We start from the raw sequence: 22,213 nt of genomic DNA, 5'->3' as shown, positions 1-22,213 counted from the left end.
CAGACATCGAGTAGATTGCTTCTCCCTCAATTCCCTCACTCCTATGAGGTAAGACGTTGTGATGTCCATTTCATAGGTGGTAAATCTGAGGCTCAGAGAAATTCACAGACTTATTAAGAATCTGCTAAGGGTGGCCATTGAGATTGGAATCCAGGTCTCTTCATTTCTTGTAATATTTTTGGTGGGACTGCAGTATTATTCTCTAAAGATCCATCTCCTGTGAATTTAAAACAATTTGTCTAGGAACCAGCTATTGAAGCCTTTGTCTGCTTTTTTATATATATTTTAAAGATTTTATTTATTTGTTTGAGAGAGAGAGAGAAAGAGAGTGAAAGCAGAGGGAACAGCAGGCTGAGGGAGAAGCAGGCTCGCCAGGCAGGGAGCGCAATGCGGGGCTCGATCCCATAACCTTGGGATCATGACCTGAGCCAGAGGCAGACACTTAACAATGAGCCACCCAGGGACCTCCCTCGTCTGCTTTTTAAATTGGGCATTCAAATTTGTTAGAATTTGAAAGATTGACAAAGGTTCACAAAAATTACATAGCATTGGTACGCGTGAAAGCTTTGTTCCCAATGCATAGAATAGAACTTCAAGCCCTTTGATATCATATGAATCAATTGTTAGCCACATTCTTGCTTTGGAATATTTTATTCTCATTTTCAGGACAGTGAAACTGCTGAGTGATGGAGAAAGGATGCTAATGGGGAGAAGACACTGCGGAAGAAAACTAAAATAGGGTCACACGGAATAGGGTACTATTCCCTTAACCTTGTTGCCACTTTTTATAGCTTCCCTTGCTTTTTTCTTTTCCGTTGTACTATTCCCTGTACCCTAAAATAGGGTCACAGGGAATAGAGAAAACGAATTTGGGGTGTGATCTGGTTCAATCATTCAACACATAATTCTTAAATGTGCATTTAAAAATATTTCAACACTGTATTAAGGGTTTATGAACAATGCATCTTCCGAGTTGGTGGCCATTGGCAGGAGAGATGTAGGCAATATTCTTTAAGCTCCTGTTATGTGCTAGTCTGTCTCTCTAAAAGAGAAATGTCATCCTCGTGGTAAGTTGCAGTGGGGGGAAGGTGTCCTTAGCCCCATTTTCACGTAGAGGAAACTGAGTTAGAGAGGGACGGAAGAAGAAAGAAGGAGAGGGAGCGAGCCGGATAGCGCGGAGCTGGGATTTAAGAAGTCCTCCCAGTTTCTGAATCCCCAATCTTTCCATTCCAGCATGCAGTCTAATGGAGCAGACGTGGATTCAGCAGAAATGGAGTGTCTGAAGGCCTTTGATAAGTTTGGCCAACAGAGAACTGTTAGCTTTTCATGGTGCCCAAGGTAGCCCCATCTTCAGCGCGACCTGTTTTGGCTCTCAAATAGCATGAAAGTCAGAAGACACATTCGCCGTCTAAGGCACCATAACTCACTAGCGGGCTATCTTAAGCAATTCTGTACGTTCTCTATGTCATAGTTTCCTTATCTGTAAAATGGGTATGATGATGGTAACTGTGTTGTAGGGCTTTATGAGGATTAATTAAAACAAATGCAAGCTGACCACTTAGCCCAGAGCCTAGCATAGAATGTATAGGCAGTAAATGGTAGTTCTTTATTGTTGTTGTTGTTCTCCTGTTCTAAATGTCCTCAGCATTTTTTTATCTTCAAGGTCACTTACAGGGTCATAGTCACAATTCCGTGTTTCAGTGCCTTTTTTTTTTTTTAAGATTTTATTTATTTATTTGACAGACAGAGATCACAAGTAGGAGAGATGCAGGCAGAGAGAGAGAGGAGGAAGCAGGCTCCCTGCTGAAGCAGAGAGCCCAATGCGGGACTCGATCCCAGGACCCCGGGATCATGACCTGAGCTGAACGCAGAGGCTTTAACCCAGTGAGCCACTCAGGTGCCCCCCTTGGTCCCCTTTTTAACTCCATTGTGAAATCACACAAATTTTTTCAGTCTCCCACTCTGTACATGATATGTAGACTCTAGGACCTCTCTTCTTATAAATAATGGGAATATAGTTTCAGGGTGAAAACCCAGACCCTGGAGCCAGGTAGGCTGAGATCAAATTCTGCCTTCAACACTAACTAGTGCTCACCCATGACCTGGTTGCATCCTTGCTCTTATGCTCTCAGTTTCTGAATCTATAAAGTGGGCGTAATCCCACTGCCCACCCATGGTTTTGCTGTGGGGTTAAATGAGTTACTAGATGTGTATATAACTCTTGGAAGAGTGTTAGGCACAGAGCGCATACTCAGCAAAGGTTAGCTGTTGTTCTGAATCCTCTAGCCAGAAGACGTTTGCCTCCAACAAATGTGCTACACTGTTTCCTAACGTTCATTTGTAACTGATTGTGTTCTCCAGACTGTTTTCATTTATGTCATCTCAGAGGGATTGATTTTGATGCCGCATAATGGCAAACCAAGCAAGGAACGAAAGGTAGGCAGAGCCCAGAAACACTGACGTCTTTCAGTTGAGTACACTACTCCATTTCCATTGGTTTAAAGGTTTTGAGGCAAACACAGTTCCCTTGTTGTGAGGAAGAGGCTTAGAAACCACCGTGTGCTCGAGGAGTTTCTGTGAAAGTGGGGTCATTTTCATGAGGTTGAGGATGAATGAATTCATTTTGAGACATGGTTTTTACGGTATGTCCATTAGGGAGACAGGTGCAAAGCCACAGATCCTAGAACATATGGAAAACTTGTGCTTATAGAGGCCACCTGCACAGTGAGAAAAAAGAAGAGGGGACTTCTGGCTTCTCCTGTTGCCAGCAAGCTCAGCCCAACACAGGGAAAGAGAAACGGGTTTTATTCAGTGTGAGTATGGACTTGCGCAGAGTTGGAGCAGTCCGGAGCTGGGACTGGCTTTCTCTGGAGGGAGCAGAGCGAGGTGTCCCTGCGCAGAATGGATAACAATTGGGGACAATATGAGCAGGTGTTGGGCACGAGAGAGGTTAGACCAGATGATCTTTATGGCTCCATGCAACCGGAGAATCTAATGAAACTCCGGAAAATCGGGTTTGAGCTCTTGGGTAACGCATGGACTCCGAAGCATTGGAACGGCTCGTTTTATTGTGGGTTGTCATGTGGAAGACTTGGCTTCACTTAGACGCTACAGGTTAACTGACAGTTTATGCTTCTGTTGTTGAATATCATCGAACTGCGACAATGCCTGAGGGGCTGAGGCCGTTCAGTGCCAGACTCTTGATTTCCGCTCAGGTCACCATCTCAGGGTCATGAGACTGAACCCAGCCCAGCTCACTGCTGTGTGTGGAAACTTTTTGAAATTCTTTTTCTCCCTCTGCCCCTCCCTTTCTTAAACAAACAAACAAAACCAACCAACCAACAAAATCCCCAATAACTGTTACAGAAGGAAACTTTATTCTTTCTTCGAAATGGGGCCGAGACAATCTCAGGGCCTTTGCACTTACTGTTCCCTCTTCCTGGACATGCTACACTCGCCTCAAACATGCCATGCTCAAATTATTCGTATTGGAGGGGGCTTCCTGACCACCCCACCATGCAAATGTCCTCCTTGCTTAACCTTGTTGCCACTTTTTATAGCTTCCCTTGCTTTTTTCTTTTCCGTTGCACTATCCTCTATGAGCCGTGTTCCATATTTATTTATTACAGAGCTCTTGGTGATGAAAATGAAGTATCGTGGGGCAAGAAGTGTCTGTTCAGCTCACTGTATTTCAGAGGCTGGAATGCAGCAAGTACTCAGTGAATATGTGTTGAATAAATAAATTTGAGCAGAGGTTTGTTTTTATTTATCATTAGTCCTTTTTCTTCTATATCTAATTTTAAAAATTTACTTCTTCAAGGAATTGATTTAGGAAACCTTGAGAAATCTTTGCATCCCTCCCCCATAAAATACGAAATTAAAATGAAAACCTCCAAGAATTCATCAACTGATTTGAGAAGAAAAAAAGTATAGTGCTCTATTAAAAAATCTAGTTATAAGGACTCATTTTAAAAGATGGAAAAGATTTTGTTTTTCAAAGACACACCTAAGTACTTTATATGCTTTTCAAAGAATACATGGTTTGATGTGAATATATTTCTGTTTATTTAAAACTAGAGCTTCCAGATCATTACATGTAATCAAACACAGTAAGAACCCAATTTTTCTCTTACCCATGTCTGTTATTCCCAAAACTCTTTCCCTTAAAAAACAACAAGAAATAAATATATACATACATATAATAAATACAAAATAAATATATATTATATATAATAAATATAAAATAAATTAAAAAATATATATGCATAAAATCTGAAAGCAAGTCATTATTTGTTTCCAGTAGATGGCACTGCAAATCAAGTCTTTATAGGTCTACTCACTTACTTCTTTGATCATGATCATAATTATTTATTCTGTAGTGAGATGATCTGAAGTGACTTATACAGTGAAAACAAATAGGTCGGGGATTTTGAAGCTACAGTAAAGTTGGATTGACAGCATCTGAACACTGGCACGTCTTCTCCGTATATGACAGCGGGATATTTATTGATTACGACAGTGCATATAAAAACCGTCTGCTTGCTTATACAGGAACCCACAGTTTGATGTGGGATTTTGGCTGCCTATTTTAATTTGTTTAGTCTATACCGTGTGATAAGTCCAGAGGGACTCTTTATACTTTTACACAGTGTTGAATTCAGTCTCATTCAAGTCAGTTAATATCCAGAAGCAAAACTGTTCCAGGGTCATAAACCACATCCCTGACTTGGGCTGTTTTTTGGGTGTGTATGTGTATGTGTGTGTGCACATAGGTGCATGTCTGTGTGTGTTTTGGTCAACAAATATCCCTGCTCCAAGAGAATGTAAATGATTCCAGGCAACTCCGGCACCACGAAAAAAGTGATGTTCAGATGCGTTCAAGTGACAGTGGACCGTACTCTAGCTTTGGATGTGAAGGAATATATGTTTAATACATACTTGAAAACCATTTCAAGACTAGAACACATTAAATGCTATCAGGTCTGTAAAAACACTGAGAACAGTGTCTGGCACAAAGTAGGTACTAAATAAATTCCTTCTTTCCTTTCTCCTGCGGTAGAGGAATAAAAAAAGACCAGTAGCTGAGTCAGGCCCTGTCCGCAGCTCTCTCCTTACCTCTCTTTCTTCGCTCCCGGAAATGGCTGGAAACAAGCCTGAAGGATGGAGAACGTTCTACCTAATAAAAAATCAGATTCCTGAGGAAGCCTATGATACCGGGCCCCACCGTTACAAGGAGCCTCAGAGGTTGGGTGTGACTTTTGTCTGGGGGTTCATTGTATTCTGCAGAGAAAGAAGCCATCAGTCAGAATGGGGTCGTTCACAAGGAAACCGTCTCTGCTCTTTAAATAAATGTCACAGGGGAGTTTAGATATCATGCAATTTTTAATACCCCCTGTATATTGTATTTTGCTTTTTCCATCTTTTGCCAGGGAAGCCCGAAATTCCTTTAAATTATATAAGAAGCAATAGTGGGTTTCTGAAGTTTCTAGAAAGTGCTCTGATAGCTGATATGTCTGTGGGCCCCTATCTGTCACTGTGAGCATTTAGTGAACTTCATCCATTTAAACGGTGATCTCCATCAGCCAGCTTTTTCCAGAAGGATTCTCATGGCTACACTGACCTGACACTACCATGGGCAGCCAAAAAACAAAACAAAACAAAACAAAAGAAAAACCAAAAACCAAAAACGAAAAACCAAAAAAAAAAAAAAAAAAAAAACCAACCCCAAAACCCATGGAGCAAAGAGAAAGCACAACGGTCATCTCAGTGAGGCAGAAAGATGACCCAAGGATACTTTTCCTTCAGGGTCGTCAGGCAGAGAAGGCCCTTTCTCCCTTTCTCCGTGTGTTTTCTTCCTTTTGTTTTCCTCTTTGTGATCCCAGAATTTACACGTTGGCCACTTCAAATGGACGGAGATGGTGTTTGAATATTATGCAATTTGTGGCTTTGGCCTGGGGTCCAACGGCAAGCTCTCTTGAGAGTTCGAAAGGACCTTGCAGAACATCTAGTCCAATCCTGTACTTTGTGCAGGAGAAAAGAATGGCTCAGAGAGGTCACTTGACTGAGATAGGTCACACAGGAAACTCATGCTGGAGCAGTGATGTGGTCCTCGGAGTCCTGATACTGGAAATCAGTGCTTCAACTGGGAATCAGGGAAAAGGGTGAAAACATAGGGAGGGAGTATCTTTAGTTACAGTGACTGTAGGAAGGTGATGAAAAAATACCATCTTTTTAGCCTAGGACAGAGACTTTTCCCCTCTCCTGTTTTTGTATTAAGATAGTATATTTATTATTTCTTTAGAGATTTGCTATATTAAGAGAGCATAATGGTCGACTTCTTTGGGGCATTTGCTTTTCTTTATTCTTTTTTAGAAGACTTATTCAATTATTTGAGTGAGAGAGCATGAATGGGAGGAGCAGAGGGAGAGAGAGAATCCAAAGCAGACTCCGTGATGACCCCAAAGCAGGGCTCGATCCCATGACCCTGAGATCCCAACCTGAGTGGAAACCAAGGCAATCATTTAACCAGCTGAGCCATCCAGGGGCTCCTAGGGCATTTCCTTTTCTCAGTGGGAAATGATAACTTAATCACAAAATAATTATGAGCAAATGGACCAATATTTTTCTTGGTGGGAAGACTGAAGCAAGATTTAAGTAATCACAAGATAGTGTACATAGATAAAGTTAAAAAACATGCATATAATTTTTAGCTCTTCAGCAATAATTTTTGTGGAGTAATACTTTAGGAACCCACTGTATATGAGAAACTCCTCAACTGTTATTTTTTATTCCTAATTTGTGCTGTATCATCAAGCAAATGGGAATAACATCTATATATTTTCCAATTAACAAACATAATTTTAACATTTTGTATAATTTAAGCCTCATCCATAGGAAAAAATTCCAAAGTCCTTAGGAAGCGTAACTGGGATTTTAGAAGTGTGTGGATTTTAGAAGTCACGTAATTCATGGTTTAGCCATTGCTTAGGAATGAAATAACAGTGATTGCCAATCCGTGTGATCAGAAGTTTTTTTGCCAAGATTTTCAGAAAGTGTTAATAATATATAGAGAAATTTTGTGTGGTTAGTCATGAGATTTACATGGTTAAATTTCTCTGAGTTGGAGAGGATCATGACTTGGAAACATTCATGATTTTTACCAGGTTTTATCCTTGGTTAACTCTGCTGGATTTTTTTTTCAACCTTCATCTTTAACTGATTTAGGGTGGTTTCTACATCTGGATACCCATATCCCCAAAGTGTCTGGCTTTGAAATAAAAATGGAAGTTGGAAGGTTTTGGAGGGGGATGAAGGGGCCACTTTAACTGCTCATGGGGTCTTACAGCCAATTTTCATTGGCCTCATTGGCGTCCTTGGATACAGGAGAATGGAGGCAGGAAGCAAAATGGAAAGCCAGAGCCCCTTCCAGAAGTCACGTGGAAAAAGCAATGCCAAAGTAGGACTTGGAGAAATTCCACTGTAGACCGCGCTGAGAGTCTTTGTGCTAACAATGTGATAGCCACTGCGCATTGTGGCTTTCATGACTGTTTCTTTCATCAGGATAGGTACCCCAAATGGACCTCCTGCACTCTGTTTGTAGTCACAATTGCAAAGTTACAAAACATAGAGAGTCCAGTACTCTAGAGGAACGGTAAGGTAAGGTCATCCAGTTAGGGATTAGACGTTATTTTGCATTTGCTTTTTTTTTTTTTTTTTTTTTTTAAGATAAACTAACGTTTCGAGCATGATAATGACTTCAACCTGGTAAACAAGCCTGAAGTCGCAGTCTGGCGGCAGCTCACGTCGCCACAGCTCTTAGAGAGGGAACAGGCTTCTCCCCCGTGCACAGGGGCGGTCCGGAAGTCCTGCGTAGGGAGCGGTCCTCTGTGGCTTTCCCGGGATTTGGCAAGGCCGCGGGTCCCTGAGGCGAGGGGCGTAGCCGCCCCCCCCCGGGGGGGGTCAGTAGCCGGGGTACCGCAGCGCTGGGGCTGGGAGCCGGGCTAGTTGGAGGAGGGGATAGGCATTCGGGGCCCTCCTGCTGCCGCGCTCTCGGCGTTGGCAGTGCCTGGTGACCCCGTCCAGGAGAAAAGCGCAGGGGTTGCGTCTCCAGCGGTGCAAATCCTCTTGGCATGGGATGGTCCCCGGTTTCCTTCGCTCCTTCCCTCCCGTCCAGACTGTGTTGAAGGAGCGAGGTGACCTGGGTGAAGGACATTCTGGATTCCTCCGAGCCTCGGTGCGTCCCTCTGACTCAATGTGGAGCTGTTTTACCGCACCGAGGGAGGCAGTTCGGGGATGCGGGTGAAAGGGTTAATGTGCAGGGACCGGGTGCGGTTGCATGGAGGACGCTCTGCCTTCAGAGACCTGCTGTGAAGGAGCTAGGGGTTCCAGCTTGGTGTTCCCAAGAGGAGGGGACCGGAAAGCTGGAGAGGACGCAGACTCGGGATGGAGTTTGAACTGTGTGCGTCGTCTAACCTCCCTGGGTCTCAGGTGGCAACTCAAAGAGGTGTGACGGACGGAAGAGGTCACCTCTGAGAGCGCTCTCCGAGGTGCAAGGAAATCCCATTTCCCCATACTGGACGTGCGCCGGGCCTCCCTGGGGCCAACGCCCGCAGGGCATCTCCGAGCTCCAGGGACCTCTTCACTGGAGGGACACCCCCTACCTCGTGGCTTGGCAAGAGCCATTTCTCAGCATGTCCTTCCTGCGGATCTTCTCGACAAGCTCGGGCCCCGCTGTCGGGCAGAGGACCCACCAACTCAGGACCCCGCGGATCCCGCGCGCGGTCGGACTCTGATCCCTGGACTCTATCCCAGGTCCCCGCACTGTCCCTGGCCCTTCGGAGCGCCCGCCTCTCCTTGGGGACGGCCCTTGCCGGAGCTGCCCGGACCTTGGAGGATGCACTTAGGGTGGCAGGGCCGGGGAAGGTGGGTGCAGTTGCTAGAGCGCAGGAGGCTCGGGACCCGGCTATCCTTCCGACCCCCTGAACTAGAATGGGGGTACGGCAAGAGGGGGTTCGTAGGAAAGAGATGGACACAAAATTGAGAGACTCGGGGGGGGAATTTTACACTTTGTGGCTATAGTTCAACCCCCCTGACCAAACGTGTCCGTGTCGCTAGTTTCCTGGAAAATCAATTGCTGCCCCCGACCATCATCTCCCCGCGCCTCCGTACGGAGAGGCCCACCACCGGTCTTTCTCACTCGGGCGTCGCCAGCTTTTCCGACCTGGGGACGTTCCGCGCATTCTCTGCCTAGCCATTGCGCCTTAGGCCCCGGAAGGTCCTCTCGGCCTCACCCCACCCCCACTCCCCGGGCAAGGTGCCAGCGTGCCCAAGCACGCCGGCGGGTAACCCTGCCCTGCACCCGGCTGCGCGGCCTCCCTTTCGCTCCAACAGTCGCCGAGGGCCACGTCCCCCCCCCCCCCCCCCCGGGAGGGAGTTTTTTCCCCACCCTACAATAGCCGGCCACGGCCAGGTGCCCTCTTCGGGCGCCCAGGCCCGGGCACCGCCCCAGGAGACGCCGTGGCGACCCTCGTTACCTGCGTCCTGCCAGGGCCATGCAGATTGCAGCTGCAAGCTCGCCCGAGCAGCCCCAACTTAATTTCCTCCCCCTAGAGGCACCTTTCCCAGAAAAACCTCTCCCCTCGGTCCTCTCCCGCCTTCCCTAGGGGACCAGGGAAAGTCCGAATCTCCATAGAAAAGGTTCCATTTAATTGCCGGGGTGGGGGTGGGTTGGGGGGGGGGCGCAGCGGGCGGGGCCGAGGCGGCGGCGAGGATTGAATTTCTCTCCGCTGCAAAGCAGCTCCGGCGGATAAAGCGCAAGTTCAGGCACTTCGTCCAGCGGGGACTGCAGACCCAGAGCACAGTGTCCGGGGAGATATGCGCAGTTTGCCCAGATTCCCCTGCAGATGGGTGTGCGGAGACACCCCTGCCGTGAACTTTCTGCAGATTGTGTACGGAGGGAGCCGAAGGGGCGGAGGGCGGGGAGCGGGGCGGGGAGGGGGGGCGTGTGAGCGGGAGGTGTGCCCGTGTGTGTGTGCCCGAGTGAGTGTGCCCGTGTGTGTGTGTGTGTGTTTGGGGGTGGGGGTGTGCCCAGGCGCTGGGGAGTCGCGGCGGGGCCGCGGAGGGCGTCGCGAGCGCCCCGCAGGCTCAGGGGCTGGAGCCGTTCGGCGAGCGCGGGAGAAGGTCGTTGCCGGAGTTCGCTGCACACACGAAATAATCATCTTAAAAAAGAGTGCCGGGCATGCGCACAGCGAGGATGCCATATTGGAATGAGGCTCTAGCGGGAGGCGGAGGACCCGAGCCGGCGCGCGAGGGAGGCGGCGGGCGGGCCGCGAGCGAGGCGGCGCAAGCCGGGGCGAGGCGGCGCGAGCGGGCGAGCGAGGCCGGCGCCCCCCTCCCACCCCCCAGCCCCCCACCCCGGCGGCGCCCGGGGCCTGGGTCCCCGCCCAGGGGAGCACGAAGTTCACCAGGTAGGACGCCGCGCCGGCCGCTGTCCCCGCGCCCGGCCCGCGGGGCGAGCAGACCTCCGGCCCGCAGGTCGAGTGCCCGCGCCGGGCAGCTGCTTGCCCCCCAGCCTCGGGGAAGACGGGCGCTCGGGCCCGCGCGGCCGTGGGAGGCTGCAGGAGGGGTGCGGCGGGAGAGCGCGGCGGGAGGGCAGAGCGGCCGCGCCGGAGCACAGCCCCAAACTCCGCTCCGCGCTCCGGGTTGTCATTCTCGCTGCCCCCGCCCGTCCCCTTCCAGCCGCTTCGCCCCTCGGCTTTGGAGAACCCGGCCTCGCGGGCGGCCGTGCGGACTTGCCAAGTGTCCTCCTCCGCGGGTGCGGGCTGGCCCCTCCCGCCGCCCACCTTCCTCATTTCGGCGACGCCGCCGCCCTGGCCACCCCGCGCTCCGCGGTCGCTTCCCTCGTCGGGGTCTCTTTCTTCTTCTTTCTTCTTCTTTCTTCTTCTTTCTTCTTCTTCTTCTTCTTCTTCTTCTTCTTCTTCTTCTTCTTCTTCTTCTTCTTCTTCTTCTTCTTCTTTTTTTTTTGGTGTCTGTGTTGGGGGCGGGGAGGGGGAAAACGGTAGGGTGAGGACTGGAGACCGGCCACCAAGCGTGTTGAAAACCGGTTACGCACTCGGAGTCGCCCCCTTGGAAATAGGTGCCTGTGCAGCCGAGAAGAGATTGTCAGGAGGAGTTTTCGGAGCGTGCTCCGGCACCGATGGTCTTTTTGTTCTTCTTCTTCTTTTTTTCCTCTTTAAAGTAATATCCTGTCACTTGGGGCTTTCCTGTTGTCTACTCTCATGTGACCTCCTTTCAAAATTGCTCATCCGATCTAGCTTTGGAGTTTTATTTTTAAACGTGTGTGTGTGTGTGTGTGTGTGTGTGTGTGTGTTGGTAAAAATCCGCCAAAAAAAAAAAAAAAGAAAAAAAAAAAGGAAAGAAAGAAAACAACTGTAGGAACCGCTTAGATGTATTTATTGATTTTGGCCCTGGGCGGCGGGAGGAGCAGAAGCGGGGCGGGGGGAGCCCGGGGAGGGGGTGGGGAGCGGAGGGTTCGCGGGGGCCGGACGCAGGTCCAGAGCCCGAGCCAGACTTGCGTTTTCTTGGAAGCGCCGCAACTGCGGGGAAGGAGTGTTTGGAAACCGTGTCCGTTCCAATATGGCGGGCTAAGGTGGCTTTCAAAAACTGAAAATAAAGGTTTTGAGGTGGGAAAAAACCCCACCGGAGTTGCGGTGCCTTAGTTTCGACTCTCTTTGGCTGCTCCGGGAGCTGTTTTAGCGAATTAAGTGGGAAAAAGGAGACAGAAGGAGCTGCCCTAGTTTTTTCCCTGTTTGGAGTCTGCGTGTCCAGTCCATTGCCAAGGGGAAAAGGGGTGCCGCTGGCCCAGACTGGGGCAGCCGAACACAACTGCTGCGTGTGCTTTTGGATCGGTGTGCATCCCGGCGTGTGCAGTTGGGGGGTGTCAGAGACAAACGCCCCGAATGTGTGTGTGCGTCTTGGAGCCAGAGTAACCCGATTTGACGTGACAAACTGCTGACACGTGGTGCAGAATACATGAGGACAGAGGCAATGATTTATTGCGGCGTTCTCGAGAGGAGCCCTCCCTGTATGCTGGCTTCTGTGCGGGGGGAAGCCCCGAGTAAAGGACTAAGTGTCGGGGTGTTGGGTGCGGTCGGGCTGCAGGCGCCCGCGGGGTTGGGTGTGCTGGGGGCACGCCGCGCTTGGTAGTGGGGGCCTCGCGCCAGAGGCGTGGGGACCCTGAGAGCAGCGCGGCCGAGAGGTGTGGGCGCGCGGGCCTCGGCGGCCAAGTGGGTAGGGTGGAAGCCAGGAGTTGCTTTTGGAGTTGAGCTCTAGGGAGGGTGGGGCATGGGAGAAGTGTTCTCGGAAGAAAGTGGCCCTTGCTTAGGTCCTGCTGGAGAAGGCTGGATCTGAGTGCGGCGTCCTCCGGCCGTGGTAGGCGAGGGGCGCCGCCGTGGCATGGGGGTTTCAGGGGTGTCCGGGAAAGACCGGCTTCTGGGGCCCGGAGGGTCTGCGACTGGAGTTTGGGGGCAAAGTCGGGGCCTGGAGGGGGAAGTCGGAGGGGAAGCAAGCAAACCCGAGCTTCCTAAGCTAGGAACGGGGATCTCCAACAGGGGTCGCCAGTGGCCAGGACGCAGCTGCCGCCGAGCGGAGGTCGCGCGGGAGGGACCCAGGGGACAGGGGGCTGTACGGCGGCTGTGCGCCCCCGCCCCGGCCCTGGAGAGGGCAGGTCCTAGGGACCTTATCGGGGCCGGCGAACCTGATGGCGCCTCGGCCCAGTGCGCGAGAGGTGTTTCAATCTCAGGGTTAAACATAGTGTGTTGGCTAGGTCTGTAGTTAGCGCAGTAACGGGGTCTCCGGGCATTTGCTGGGGCCTAAAGGGGAGATCCGTAGGGTCAGCTTGTCCTCTCCACTTAAGGGGACGCCGCGCTGCCCGAGAGGCCTGTCTCTCGCAGTGTCCCGCGGGTGGGGGTGCAGGGGAGGCGACCCTAGGATTGGAGACCCCGCGTCAGATTTTCCTTCCCACCTGGGCGGCGGGGCTGAGAGATCGCGACACTGTGGCCGGGACCGACTTGGCCCCCCGGGCGGAGCGCGCGGTGCGTCCCCGGCCCTGGCAGCGTGCGCTGGCAGCGGGTCCTCCAGGGACAGCTCTCCCGTGGGCTTCGCTGGAGTGGAAACCAGCCTAAAATGGCTCTGTGCTTGTAAACTGCAGTTTCAGCCGGGAACCCCTCCCCTCGTCCTCCTGACGTCGCCGCTGACAAGCGCACAATTCACTCTAACGCCCCGAAACCCGCGATTTTGCACCGAGCTGTGCCGTGGAAGCGAATATACAACCGATTACAAAGAACATTCCTCAGGATTCTCGCAGGGTCCAAGTTTCCCTTTCCTGTAGGAAGGGACGGGAGGTGTGTGTATGGGGGGGGGGGAGGGTCGGGGACGGAACCGAGACGCGGCAGGAGCCCGGCCGACCACCGCCCCGGAACCGGGGCTGCGGCTCGGGGCCGGGGCCCTTTCCGCGTAAAAAAACCGAGGGAGGTGCCCCGGGGACGCGGAAGGTGGCGGTGCGCAGCGAACGCCAGGGTCAGGGGCGCTCGGCCTTGACGGCATCGGTGGTGTCCGGAGTGCAGAGCCGGCGCCGGGAAGCCTGGGAGACCGTCCCCAAACTTCTGGAGACCCGCCTGCAGTTTCGCTTTCGGAATTTTCGGGATCTTTGGGTTTCTAGAGTTGGGTGGGATTCCGGGAAGAGAGGGCGCCCGGCGCTGGTCCTAGGGATGCGCGTTCCCCTTGCAGTGCAGTAGTCAGCACTCCTCACCCCAGCGCCCCCTCCTCTGAGTTCCCGGACCCCGCGGGCGCGTGGGAGGGTTTGGGGCTTCCAGCCTCGCGCGCAGTCCCGGCTCCGGAGAGCATCCGCCCCGCACCGCGTTTTGTCGGCTCCAGCGGCGCGGCCGCTGCGGATCGGAGCCCACGGGTGGGCCACCGCTTTCGACCAGGGCAGACCTTGCCTGAATCCGCCTCCATCGGCGGATCCACTTTACTTCACCCCTCCGCCCTCCCACCGACGCCGAGGGACCTGGGAGACCGATTCGAGGGTCTACACCAAGCCAGCGGATCCAGGTTTCACCAGGTCAGAGAAAACGCGAAAACCGGCTTAAATTGGTCACCGCATTCTGGGGAGGCCGCTGGGGGTGGGGAGAGAGGTTGAGCGGGTACAAAGGCGGGGAGGGGAGAGGCCTTGGTGGCCAGAAGGAATTGGCCAGGCGCTTCTTTGCGATAGGAGATTGCTACTTTCCCCCTAGTAAGCATTAAATTGGCACGCACACGCTGCTTCCGCCCTTCCATAAATAATCGGCTCAGATCCTTATCTTAGCTGGGAGCTGGGACCATGCCGCCTGCCTGGGAGGGGGGGGGAGGGGCACACCCACGCACGCCAGAAACCCTCCACTCCCCCACCAAAGTTTTTACTGTGCGAAGGACCCATTCTCCCGGCGGTGTAAACCACTGCCCCGTGGCAGGGCGATTGATTCAGCGCCCCCAGTCTAGAGAAGCGTGCACCCAGCGACCCTGTTTTGATGTGTGTTTTTCTAGAAATGCGGGCTGAGAGCTGCCAGGCCAAGAAGTGTGTTATTTCCCATCAGGCTTCCAGCACCTTGAACCTCCAACAGGCCACCCTGCTGGGACCTGAATTTCACTAATGATGGGAGTCATTGATCTGAGAGAGCTTTTCCTCTTAGTGTTTTCTAGCAGAAACCATGGTTAGTTTTTTTGTTTTCTTTCTGTTTCTTTTTTTTTTTTTTTTTTAAACTTTGCTTGGTATCAATACAGAGGTTCATGATTCTTGCTTAAAAACAAACAAAGCAGAATAGGTTCCGGAAGAGGGAGAAGAGCCTGAGTGATCTTAGAATTAGCCTTTCTATTCCTCTTTTGTCCTAAGATCTTCCCGTGGCTGTCCGGGGAGCAGGGGATGTTTCTCAAATCCCATTTCTGCCTGCTCTGGCCGAGATGACATAGTTCACTTTTCTCTGAGAACTGGTGCCCACGAAGGACTCACCACGCCTGTGTTGGAAGCATTGCTCTGAGCAGTAAGCGGATGAGGGTTCCATTTCCTTGGTACAGGGTGCTTTTGGGCTGGCAAAACCCTTGAAATGGAAGTCACGCTCTGGAGGGCCTGTACTAGAGTGGAAAGGTTCTGTCAGGGTATCAGAGTAAGAGTTCTTCTCCTCTCCCTTCTCTTTGATGTCCTCCTCCTTTTAAATAACTCGTACAAAATGGTGTACTGTGGGGATCTGAATGACCTCCAGTTCTAGGGTTCTAGGTTTGGACCTTTTCTGATAGTTATTTCACTAGTGGAACTTTCGGAGTTCATCTAACAGTACAGTGGTTGGAAAGAAGAGCTTGTAAAAAGTTCTTGTACCAAAATGAAATCAGGATATGTAGTTCAAGGCACATGTTATGTTTTTTTTTTTTTTTTCTAATTGTTTTTACATCTGCATTGCCCCAGTACAAACGTATTGTCCCTGTTTTACAAATATGGAGAAAAAATTAGGGAAATTTTGCTTGTCATAACAAACCAACCTGGGCATTCAGGATCTAACCACCGGATTTTGTGGCAGAGGAGAGGACAGAATCAGGAGGTCTGGGTTCTCCTTTGGAGATATTTCTATCTAGCTGTGTGGCCTTGGACCACTTAGAACATTTTTCTGAGCTGCAGCTTCCTTATGTGCGTCGGACTGGAGTCTCACTCCGATCTCCATGCTTCTGTTGAAAAGCATGCTTCTCCATGCTTCTGGGGAAAAGACCAGTGGTTCAACACATCTTTGTAGGCATGCTCAAACAATTCATCTTTCAGACCCCTGCCTGTAAAGTACAGTGAAAGCACGACGGGCCTTGTGACTGTGGCTCAGGAAGACATTTGGTGGGTTCTGGTTCCCTCTGCAGGGGTCCAGGGCTGACACTATTGAGGGAAAGAGGCTGCACGTGGGGCTGGGTTTCACTCATGCCCTGGAAAAGGGGAGGTGTAGAGATGGACACACACACAAATGTAGCCTTCATATATAATCCGTTAACTTTTTTTTTTAAAGGTTTATTTATTTATTTTAGAGAGAGAGAGAGAGTATGAGTAGGAGGGGCAGAAGGAGAGGGAGAGAGAATTTCAAGCAGACGCCATGCTAAGCGGCATTTGATCCCAGGACCCTGACATCATGACCTGAGCCAATACCAAGAGTTTGGTGCTCAAGCACCTGAGCCCCCTGGGTGCCCCCAGCTTCATATATGATCTTGATAGTATTGTGGGCTGGGCGAGGGCATTGTGGTTTTGAGCAGAAGTCATGAAGAAGTACCTGATTCGAGGATGCTTTAGGAATTCCTAAGACTGAAAGGGACTGTTCCACATAACCCTCTGTACCCCGCCACTGCAGACAGGGTGAGTGCTGGGACCTCCTTCCACTAGTATTGACCGTGTGGGTAGATGACTGCGGCCTTCTGGTAGCCTAGGGAGTAAAAGAGCTAGGTCTGATGTTGCATTTACCATTCCTGCCCTTTATTTATTTAATTTTATTTTTTAAAAAGGTTATTTATTTATTTGTCGGGGAGAGAGTGCGAGCGAGCACAACCAGGGGAGCAGCAGGCAGAGGGAGAAACAGGCTTCCCACTGAGTAAGGAGCCCAGTGCAGAACTTGATCCCGGGACCTGGGGATCGTGACCTGAGCTGAAGGCAGACGCTTAACCAACTGAGCCCCCCAGGTGTCCCCATTCCTGCTCTTTAAGTTGGGCTGTTAGTACCGTTGACCCTTCAACAGTGTAGGGGTGAGGGGCAACAGCTCTCCCCAACCCCCAGTGGAAGATCCTCACATCACTTGACTTCTGAAAGCATAACTACTAATAGCCTGCCGTTGACCAGACGCCTTACCAATACTGTGAACGGTTGATTCATACATATTTTATACTTCTATTATACACTGTATCCTTACATTAAAGTAAGCTAGAGAAAAAATAGTTCTTAAGATCCTAAGGAGGAGAAAATATATTTACAACAGTGTACTTTATTTAAAAAAAAAAAAAATCATGTGTCAGTGGACCTAGAGATCAAACCTGTGTGTAAGCCAGCGACACTTCCTCTCTCTGTGAGACTAGACAGGTCCCGGACAACTCCAGAGACGTGATCTTGTTGGCTAAAACGAGAGTTGGCCGTGTTGAAGTCCGTGTAAACGAGACAGGACTGTATATTGTAAATAAGGGAAGGTATTTGGGTTAGAGCTTGCAGTCGAACAGGGGATCTTACAGGATCCATAGAAGGTCACTGAACAAGGTTCCGAAGGATCTTATCAGTAGTGCTCCGATCCCGTCTGGTCAGCCCCTAATGAATTTTAATATCACGGAACACTGCATCAAAAACTAACGATGTACTGTATGATGACCAACATAACATAATAAACAAATGATTATGTTTCACCGTATACTGATCGTTAGGTCCCTTGTGTTTTGATAGGATGACATTCGCTAATCAGAAAGTTTTATTTCTTTTGTCTCTAAGGTTTCTGTCCTTGTGAGAAGATAGAGGTCATTGACAGTGATTAAGCAAAGAATCCATCGTGCTTTTCTGTTTCATTCTTTTTGATTTTCTTTTAAGGGAAATGGCACATTGGGTTGATACAGTGCTTGTGAACGCATATGGTGATATCTGTAGAGTACGGCTAATAGGAGACCGTTCTGGTGCTGGTGGGACAGGGGAAGATGGGGCAGATTTTTATCCTGTGATTTCTCCCCCCCCAAAGTTTTATTGGATGAGGAAAAAAATATTTTATTATTATTATTATTATTTAATATTTTTAAGTAATCTCTATGCCCAACCTGGAGCTCAGACTTACGACCCTGAGATCAAGGGTCCCACGCTTTACTGACTGAGAAACAAGGCACCCCCAACAAAAGCCTTATAAAAAGTTACTAAGGTGTACCATGTCTGCTTTCTCCTAAATTTAGCAAATTTGTTTTTCCATTTCAGTTAAAACTGACGTATAAATCGCATCACTTTAAGCCATAATACGAGAATCTGTAATTCCAAGTATAAGTTTCCTCCAAGTCTCTTTTTAAACATAATATAAATAAATGCTCATATAAAAAACTGGACACTTTGATCTTGTAGGTAAAGATTAACAATGAAAGCATTGTGGAATTAATAAGATTATGAACTAGCGATTTCCTGAAGATGGTGTTAAAAATAATTACTTATTTGAGCATGAACTATTCTCCAGCCCTAGTACTTACTGCTTTGTATATATGTATCTTCTATTTTATGGGAATATTACCCCATTTTACAGAAGAGACTGAGGCCTTAGAGAGCCTGAGTAACTTGGCAGCAAGTTAGGACAAGAGACAGAATAGGATGTGAATCCTAGTCCTGCCTTGTCTTGAAACTGTAATTATTGTATATTGATTATTTAGTCCACGTGAGACACTGCACTGAACATTTAAAATGTGTTAGCTTGCTTAATCTTTACAGGTGAGTGCTGCTATCTATATTTTATTGATAAGGAGATCAAGTTTTTGGAGTGGTTCTAGGGCATCGTATAAACAGGGTTGGTTATTTATTTATTTGTTTACTTTGAACTTGATTTGCAGTGCAGGAAGACTGGAGCATTTTCTCTTTGCATTTATTTCGGGTGGTCATGGGGGAACAGAGCCTTTAGAGGAGGCTAAATCTCTGTATTTAAATGGGAAAGTGAAAATATTCAGTGCTCTGGGTTGGGGTAGAGTGTTGCTCCTCATCCTGTGACTTGACCATTACAGTTTTGAAAAGTGTTGCGTTTCTGAAATTTCAGTTTAATTAAAAGGTACTTGATTTTCATACACATCAGTTTCTTTTTTCTTCTCCTCCCTGAAAGACATTCCCACACTAGTGTATAGGTGAAAATAAATGGAAAAATTCTCAAGTCGTGGACAAGTGCAGAGTCGAACTCCATAGGACCTTGGGACAGCTGGTGAAGAGAGGTAGAATTTTCCCTTCTAAGTAGTTTTTCTTTTCTTTTTTTCTTTAAAAGACTTTCTTTTATTTATTTGAGAGAGAGAGAGAGAGAGAGAGAGCATGTGAGCGTGTGCACAGGGAGGGGGAGTGGCAGGTAGAGGGAAAAGCAAGGAGCCCAGACCTGGGGCTCCGTGTGGGGCTCCATGTGGGGCTTGATCCCAGGACCCTGGGATCATGACCTGAGCTGAAAGGAGACCCCAACCAGCCACCCATGCGCCCCAGGCTGTAGGGGTTCAGTGCAAAAAAGCAGAGCTTCCTGAGACCGTTCTAGACCGGCTTCCACTCTTGCATCGCTTCTCCAGCCCTGTGGAGAGCTCGCAGAAACGTCCCCCAAAATGACTGGAGATCGAGGACAAGGCCAGCATTCCCTTTGCATCACTGCAGTGTTTGCCCTCATTCCTGCAGGGAAGAAGCCCGGTTGCCTTTGGAAGGGTGGAGAAGTGGGAGTGAGGAGAGGAGGGCTTTGGCGGTGGTTCGCCCGCACAGTGTGAGCAGGAGGACAGAGTCAGTGGTATGGCGGGAAGTGCACGCCGCACACGCGTCCTTCTGCGGGAAGCCTGCTTGTCTTAGCATTCAGATCCTTGCTGATGTGAACTCCCTAAGTTAGAGTTCATCTGCTTCGATCACAGTCATGTTCTGTGTTGCAGCTGAAAGTTTCTGAGATCCTCCACGTGTGCGTCCCGGCCACGTGTGCGTCCCTGATGTTGGGTAAGGAGAGCTGACATCCCCTGGTCTGGAAACACGGCCAACTCTGGAATCAAACCCAGCCGTCCTGGTTCTCCGTTCCCCTTGGAGGAGGCAGGACAGCTCCCTGTGGAGTAGCAGAGAACAAGGAGCCTCATTTTGGTCCTTGTCTTTCATTGTCTTTAAAACTTTAACTTACATATGCTTTATCCTTCCCTGCTAGCTGCACAATGCAGGACACCTTTCCCCCTTCCGTCCGTCTACGGCTGCAAACCTCAGTGCCTTAACACAGTTCATTAGATTAAGTCTGGGAGGAGCCAGCTGGGCCCTGAGGTCCTCACTCGCCTCTTTTTATGCAAGCTTTCAGGATCCAGCTCAGACCATGGGCAATGTTTTGTTTTTTGGGTCTTTATTCCATTCCAGGGGAAGCTTTAATACTCTCTCCTCCCATATACACTTTGTTTTCATGAGGAAGGTCCGTGAAAACCCAGATTCCCTGTCCCGCGTGCCTAGGAGGCGAGACTTTTGGGACAGGCCCAGTGTTTGGCAGATCAAACAGTATTGCTTGCTGCATGTTTCAGGTTCATGATCGGTACATTCCAGTGCCAAGCCCAGGTCTTCATTCATTACATTCCCTGTGTTCTGTAACCAAGCTAAATTAGGGTGTTTTTATTGACTTTGCATAACGATAGGCAATTGGATGCCCCTGGAGCCAACTTCCTTCATGCATTTAAATGATATGATTTATAAAATTTGATTTATGCCCAATTTTATGGTTATTGGTATGGCTTCAAGTAAACACCTGAAATGCTCTTCAGTTGTTTTATGAATCCCCGGGGACACTGCACGGCTCTCCACGCTGGCTTCCATGAGACGTTTTCAAGTGTGTGGCATCTCTCAGGCATCTTTGCTGTGTATCTGGGCTGCCGGAAGTAATGGATACGTAAAATCCCGGCAGAAAATTAGGCGCTGATGATTAGACATTGTCTACGCATGTCTAGCTTGCAGAAGGATCCGCTGTCAGAATTCTCTGCCTTTTGAGTTCTCACGATCGTGGGTACGACGCATGGGCTCGTGACTCCACGCACGGGCGTGTAACGTGGGATACGCGTCTCCCACAGAGACGAACGATGCCTTTGCTTTCGTCAGAGGCTTGGACGGATGCTCTGATTCATTCCAGACTGTTGGTGACAGGGAAACCCCAGGGCTAGTTTAGGATGTCAGGACCGTGCGGGAAGATGTCTGCGAATTCTAGAACGCGTGCTTTTTTATCGTAAGGCCCTTCCAGGCTCTTTGGTGTAAAGTATGTGGTGTCTGTCAGTGATAGGGTCACCTGAGGATGGTGTTCAGCCTCGGTGGCTTGGAGGCAAATTTCTGGTGCAAGAAACCCTTTATCACCACCTCGATGCAAAGACCTATCGCCTACCAGACTCCATTGGGGATCTCAAGGCCCCATCCTTGTTTAGAGCAAGGAAGTAGTTAACAGTCTGTAAATAATCCATAGGTAAAGAGTAAGTAAGTAAGTGGGCTTCTGATATGTTGCACCGCTTCTCTGCCCTTTGCCTGGGTTTTCTCCGGTTGCGCGGTGCCCCGTCGGAAGCACTGCATCTCGTTCACTTTCTGCTCGAGTAACACATGCCGTTGGGCCGGGAGGTTAAGAGGTGACAGTGAAAACCAGGAATTAGAGGTCACGGTCTGTTCCTGTGGGAACCGCAGGCTGCCGCCAGCCAGCCAGCCCCGGTGTTGACTCCTGGAGGCCCTTTCATCCCCACATATCTTGTTTCCCAGGATTGGGGTACGAATCCGATTGTAAAGAATTAGCATTTCTTATGCCGGGGCAGCGGTGTGTGTCAGGTTTCAGTCTGTTTAGAGTGAAAACCGACGAAGCCCGGTTGACAAATGGCCAGTAAATGGCTGTCCTAATCAAGGGGACTCGGACTCCGAGAGTATGGTGGGTGTCAGCGTTTCATGAACCTTCCGCCCCACAGAATCCGCTCGTCTCACTTGATGATGGAATCAGGCAGGACCTGTTTCTTTTTCGAAAGGCGGAGTGTTGGCTGTTATGCGTCAGGAGGGGCTGGACGCAGTCAGGCGTCATTTGCGGGGTGATCCGGTGACAGGGTGGATAGGAGCAGAAGGACGCTGTCCTGGACAGTAGCGCCTGGCACCTGACGTGGCTCTCCTTCCCCAAAGCCCTTTCCAGGTGCGGTTCCTGGAGCGGCTCTCGCTGTCCCAGGCTGTTACTTGGCAGCTCATTTGCTGGCCGCTTCTTCCAAAGACGGAAGCGGTGATTTCTCCGAGATCAGATTTCGGACAAAAATTGGGTTGTGCGTCCTTCAGAATCCCCCCGATCTTTCCCCCTTTATTTGAAATATTTTGAAAGGTCTTCGCTCGGGTTGGGTGTCCTGTGCTCATTTCGAGATGCCCGGAGTAGGAAATGAGGCTGTTTTTCTGCGCGATTCAGACACAGGAGTCATCCACGGGCAGCCCGGGCGTGTCTGGAATTTCATAAGCTTT

The 22,213-nt window shown here is 49.8% G+C and overlaps 1 protein-coding gene across 4 annotated transcripts in view; it reads left to right on the top strand.

Annotated features, from left to right (window-relative positions):
• The first annotated feature begins 10,356 nt into the window (after positions 1 to 10,356).
• The window catches only part of SFMBT2 (Scm like with four mbt domains 2), a 228,742-nt gene continuing 216,885 nt past the window's right edge, over positions 10,357 to 22,213 (top strand). Inside the window, exon 1 of one of the 4 annotated variants that reach the window (XM_059183765.1) lies at positions 10,357 to 10,466. The gene's annotated coding sequence lies outside the window, so the exon portion shown is untranslated. Of the gene's footprint in view, positions 10,467 to 12,701; positions 13,401 to 13,455; positions 14,120 to 22,213 lie in introns of those variants that run through there. The other 3 variants (XM_059183762.1, XM_059183764.1, XM_059183763.1) reach the window with 3 other exon arrangements.

Source organism: Mustela lutreola, chromosome 8 (genome assembly GCF_030435805.1).
Source record: "Mustela lutreola isolate mMusLut2 chromosome 8, mMusLut2.pri, whole genome shotgun sequence".
Lineage (NCBI taxonomy): Eukaryota > Metazoa > Chordata > Mammalia > Carnivora > Mustelidae > Mustela > Mustela lutreola.
The sequence above is the reverse complement of the archived record's forward strand: the minus strand, read 5'-3'. Positions and strand labels throughout refer to the sequence as shown.